The following is a 6,438-nucleotide window of genomic DNA, read 5'->3' on the forward strand; positions in this document are numbered from 1 at the left end:
TGTTGGAAAACTAACACAGCGAGGCACAGACTATCCAGAAAGTACTTGAACTGCACTGATGACAATTTTTTTAACTTCAGAAGGTGGAAAAAGCTATTGGGGGGAAGGAGTTCTAGATCTGATTTTAATAAATAGGGAGAAACTGATGGAAGAATTTGGAAGTGGAAGGCAGATTTGGAGAAAGTGAACATGAAATCCCAGAGTTCATGATTCTAAGACATGGTGAAAAGGAGAACAGCAAAATAGAGACTGGATTTCAGGAGGGCAGATTTTGGTAAACTCAGAGAGCTGGTAGGTAAAGTCCCATGGGAAAAAAGACTAAGTGGAAAAACAACCGAAGGGAGTTGGCAGTTTTTCAAAGGGACATTATTAAGAGTCCAAAAGCAAGATATACTGATGCATAGGAAGGATGGAAAGTATGGTAAAAAACCGGCCTTGCTTAGCTAGGAGATCTTGCATGAACTCAAAATCAAAAAGGAGTCATATAAAAAGTGGAAATTAGGAGAAATTATAAAGGATGAATATAAGCAAACAATACAGGTATTCAGGGGCAAGATTAGAAAGGAAAAGGCACAAAACAAGCTCAGACTAGTGAGAGACATAAAGGGTAACAAGAAGACATTCTATAAATGTATTAGAAACAAGAGGAGGACCAAGGACAGGGTAGGCCCACTGCTCAGTGAGGAGGGAGAAACAATTTCAGGAAACTTGGAAATGGCAGAGGCGTTTAGAGACTTTTCTGTTTCAGTCTTCATGAAGAAGTCTGATGCAGAAATGCCTAACACATTGAATGCCAGTGGGAAGTGGGTAGGTTTAGAGGATAACATAATAATAAAAATAAAGTTAAAAATTACTTAGAAAAATTAGATATCTGCAAGTCACCATGGCCTGATGAAATGCATCCTAGAATACTCAAAGAGCTGACAGAGGAGGTATCTGAATCTTTAACTATCATGTTTGAAAAGTCCTGGAAGTCCAGAGAGATTCCAGAAGACTGGAAAAAGGCATATATAATGCCCTTCTATAAACAGAAAAAAAGAACAACCCAGGAAACTACAGACTAGTCAGTTTAACTTCTGTGCTAGGAGAGTTAATGGAGCATATAATTGAGGAATTCATTGCAAACTTCGGGAAGAAAATAAGGTAATAGGTAACAGCCAGCAAGGATTTGTGAAGAACAAATCATGCCAGACCAATCTGTCAGCTTTCTTTGACAGAATAACAAGTCTTGTGGATAAGGGAGAGGTGGTGGATGTGGTATACCTAGATTTTAGTAAGGAATTTGATATGGTCTTGCATGATCTTCTTATCAATAAACTAGGCAAATACAACTTAGATGGGGCTATTATAAGGTGGGTGCAGAACTGGCTGGATAGCCGTTCTCAGAGATAGTTATTAATGGTTCACAGTCATGCTGGAAGGGCATAACACGTGGGATTCCGCAGGGGGGGGTCTGTTTTGGGGCCAGTTTAATTCAATATCTTCATCAACGATTTAGATATTGGCATAGAGAGTATGCTTATTAAGCTGGCAGAGGATACCAAGCTAGGAGGGGTTGCAACTGCTTTGGAGGACAGGGTCAGAATTCAAAGTGATCTGGACAAACTGGTGAAATGGTCAAAGGTAGCATTTCCCAAAGTGCAGTCTGCAGACCAGTACCGGTGTACATTAAAAAATACCAGACCCTGCTCCAGAGCCCTGGGAAGTGGCAGCTACCAGCACTCCCCACCCGGAGCCCCAGGGAAGCAACAGCTGCAGCGCTTTTCCCTATGAGTCCTGGGGAGGGGACAGCCACAGGCGCTCCCTGCCCAGAGCCTTGGGAAAGTGGGCTGTCGGCGGTCCTCCCTGGGAGCCCTGGGGAAGCAGCAGCAGTGGGCGCTTCCTGCTGGAAGCCACGGGGAAGCAGTGGCTGCTGGTACTCCCCACCTGGAGCCCTGGGGAAGTGGCAGCTGCCGGCAATTATTCAAATTATCACACAATCCTTATAATTTGGCACATTTCCTATTTTCCTGCCTGCTGTGCACACGCTTTCATGTGGCTGAGCCTGTCAGTGGTTTTCATGTCACATCACAGCAATTTCGGTTTGTTTCTGTGTGGTGCAACAATGTGTACGTCTTTTTATGTTAACTGCTTGTTTTCTTAATTTATTTGCAATTAAATACCCTTTTGTTTTTCATCTTCAATATGGGTAAATGGCTGAAGAATGCGATTGGAAATACAACTAACAAACATTCAAATGATGTGTAGCCTTATACAAGTAAGACTAAGAAAATAAAAACTTCTTGGACCCGCAACTATGCTGACAAGTATTTGAAATTTGGTTTTATAAGTGTTGGTAGTGATAATCACTTGCCATAATGTATAATCTGTCATGCAGAACTATCCAATGAGTGCATGAAACCAACAAAATTGAAACGCCACTTGGAATGCAAACATCCACAATATGCAAGTAAACCCATAGATTTTTGAATTATCCTTACTAAAAAGAACCATGAAAAGTGCACTTTCTATGTGTTCTTCAAATAAAAACTTTTTGTTGGCTTCACATGACATTTCAAAATTAATAGCCAAGACAGGTTATCCACATATTGTTGGCGAAAAGTTAATAATTCCTGCATTGCATATTATTACATCCCGTATTTATGGACAAAAAAAAAAGAAATCAGTTGGGTTTATTGTTTTTATCCAATAATGCAGTGAAACATAGAATTGAAGATATGGTGAAAAATATTGAGGAAACTCTCGTACGTTAAATACAGAATAGTCAGTTTTTTGCATTACATGTGGATGAAAGCACTGATACAGCAGATGCTGCCAATCTGATGTGTTTTCTTAGATATGATTATGAAAGCTCCATTCAAGATCTCTTATTTTGTAAACTACTTCCAACAAGAACAATGGCTGATGAAATTTTTAAGCTAATGGATGATTTTATTATTCAAAGAGATATTGATTGGAAAAAATGTGTTGGACTGAGTAGTGACGGGTTTTGCACAATTGCAGGGTCTTGCACTGGGCTTGTTTCGCGGATTCGAGCTGTAGTCCTAGACTGTGCATGGGTGCATTGTAGTATTCACGGAGAGGCACTAGCTGTGAAAACTATGCCATCACTTTTGAGTTCCACTCTTCAAGAAAGTGTGAAGTTTATAAACAATTTAAAATCTCATCCTTTGAATTCCAGAATTTTTACTGCTTTGTGCAAAGAATTAGGAAGCGAAAATGAACATCTCTTATTACACTGTGAGTTTTGATGGCTATTGAAAGGAAACATTTTGAAACAACTCTTTGAAATGAAAGATGGTTTTACTGTTCTTGGAGTGACACCTTCCATTGGCAAAAGATGTTATATTTAAATTTAAGGACAGGTTTCATGAATTTGATTGGTTAATAATGGTGGCTTATGTCACATATTTTGTCCTTTAAATGAGTTAAGTCTCAATTTACAAGGTACTAAAATTAATATTTGCAATGTTCATGAAAAAGTTGAAGCAACAATTAAAAACTTTGTTTATGGGCATGACGAGTTAACAACGGAAACTTTACATTTTTTGTACTTTAACTGAATTACAAGAAAAATATGCTGAAACTTTCTCAGATGCAATTTCTGCAGCAATCAAATATCTCTTGGGGCTAACATCAAGCTTTAATAAATATTTTCCTCCAACTGACGCCAGTAAAATGTGGATTAAGACCCTGTTAACTGTTGACACTGAAAATGAAGAAATATTAGAATTGAATACATAGAATTGGATTCATTAATTGAACTGTCTTGTGACTCTGCCTTCAAAGAAAACTTTGATAAACTCTCCTTGACTGATTTTTGGTTGAGTTGTAGAAATGAATATTCATGTTTATCTGAGAAAGCAGTCACATTCTTAATGCCTTTCGTCACAATACACATGTGGGAAACTAGTTTCTCGTCTTTAGTTTTCTTCAAAAATAAATATAGAAATAGATTGAATGTCAAACTAGATTTGAGGATAAAAATTCCCTCTTTTGCTCCTGACATAAAGTTGCTATGTGATGCAAAACAACATCACCTTTCCCATTAGTTCTCTTTTTAGTTATTTAAAAGCTATAATGTACACCCATAATGAATGACTTATATTCAACTCATTAAATTATAAATAAATAAACTTTATAACTGTTAAAATTCTACTGGTTAAATTGTAGATAAGGAAATAACAGTAAGTTAGGCACTTAAGTATTTTACATCAAGGTTTATATTTTTATGTACTATTATTATTGTGAATAAATAATAAACAGTAAATAGTTATTCATTTTTCATATGTTTATATATTTTCAGGCTGCAAAGAAAAGTACTGAAAAAAAAATGGGTCCCAACTATATAAAGTTTGTGAAATCCTGGTCTGAGGTAAACAGGATGAAGTTTAATGAGGACAAATGCAAAGTACTCCACTTAGAAAGAAAATCAGCTTCATACATACAAAATGGGATGCGACTGTCTAGGAAGGAGTACTGCAGAAAGGGGTTTAGGGGTCAAAGTGGACCACAAGCTAAATGTGAGTTAACAGTGTGATGCTGTTGCGAAAAAAGCAAATATGATTCTGGGATGCTGTAAGCAGTTCCCCCTGATGGCAGGGCACGTAGTGGCTAGACCCTTTGTGGAGCCTAGCACTCTGGAGTGTTAAGTCTGCAGCCCACCCCATGGGCTGTGGTCTTAGTTTGGGGCATGGCTCCAAGAGTCTATCTTCTCTTCTGCAGGAGGTTGGGTCTCTGGGGTTCCTCCCCCTCTCTGTGTGGGGAAGGGTTCAGAGGCTCCTTACCCTGATGGCTGACCTGGTGGCAGCTCTGCCTCCAGCCCTGCATGTGCCAGAGCCAGTTCTTGCCTCTTGGCTGGGCAGCCCTGAACTGGGCTGGCCTGTCCTCTTTTATACTCCCCCATAAGCCTGACACCGGCTGCAGGTGAACCAGGGTGGGGCTAACTGGGAAAACAGGCTCTGTTTAACCCCTGCCTTGCCCAGCCTTCCCTTACAGATACATTAACAGGAGTATTGCGAGCAAGACACAGGGACTACATCTACACTAGCCCAAAACTTCGAAATGGCCATGCAAATGGCCATTTCGAAGTTTACTAATGAAGCGCTGAAATACACATTCAGCACCTCATTAGAATGCCAGCAGCCGCGGCACTTCAAAATTGACACGGTTCGCCACCGCACGGATCGTCCAGATGGGGGGAGGGCCTTTTTGAAAGGACCCCAGCAGCTTTGAAATCCCCTTATTCCTAACAGCAGATAGGAATAAGGGGATTTCGAAGCTGCCGGGGTCCTTTCGAAAAGGACCCCCGTCTGGACGACCCGTGAGGCAGCGAACCATATCAATTTCGAAGTGCCGTGGCTGCCTCAGTGCTTCATTAGTAAACTTCAAAATGGCTGTTTGCATGGCCATTTCAAAGTTTTGGGCTAGTGTAGACACAGCCAGGAAGTCATTCTTCCACTCTGCTCAATGCTCATTAGGCCTCAATTGGAGTACTATGTCCAGTTCTGGGCACCACATTTCAAGAAAGAAATGGAGAAATTGTAGGTCCAGGAAAGACAAACAAGAATTATTAAAGGTCTAGAGAACATGAGGTATGAGGGAAGCCTGGAAGAACTGGGCTGGTTTAGTTTAGAAAAGAGAAGACTTAGAGGGGACATGATAGTGGTTTTCAAGTACCTAAAAGAGCATTGCAAGGATAAGGCAGAAAAAAATTTTCTCCTTGGCTTCTGAGGATAGGACAAGGAGCAATGGGCTTAAACTGCAGCAAGGGAGATTTAAGTTGGACTTTGGAAAATATTCCTGACTGTCAGGGTCGTTAAACCTGGAATAAAGTGCATAGGGATGTTGTGAATTCTCCATCACTGGAGATATTTAAGAGCAGGTTAGATAGACATCTATTGGGGATAGTCTAGACAGTGCTTGGTCCTGCCATGAGGGCAGGGGACTGGACTCAATGACCTCTGAAGGTCCCTTCCAGTGTAGTGTTCTATAATTCTATGATTAATACTCTACAACAATTCAAAAGAAGATAGAAACTCCATCTGAGCTTATCTGAGTATCTGATTTCTTGATATACTGGGCCTACTCTCTGATCTTTTTTTCTTGGAGGTTTTGTCTCAAACGCCACATGACTAAACTGAACTTCTCTACCTCCCTGCAAAATCCTCTTTTACATTACCCCTAGCAATATCCTTCATGACTCAAAGGCTAGTAAAGAAGTTACATGTGTTCACTTCTTGCTCCGCTTCCTCATCAAGACTGGTCGGGGATTTGCTCTGGTATTCCAAAAATATCATCTTCAGCCAGCACTTGACCATGTTACATCTAGATTATCCTCAGCTTCAAAGCCCTTCACAGCTCCTTTTTTGCCTCTATTCCCATCTTTTTTCATTGCCCCTCTCTCCACCTAGCCGCCAAAACTAAACATTTATCATT

The sequence above is a fragment of the Carettochelys insculpta genome, chromosome 1 (assembly GCF_033958435.1).
Source record: "Carettochelys insculpta isolate YL-2023 chromosome 1, ASM3395843v1, whole genome shotgun sequence".
Classification (NCBI taxonomy): domain Eukaryota; kingdom Metazoa; phylum Chordata; order Testudines; family Carettochelyidae; genus Carettochelys; species Carettochelys insculpta.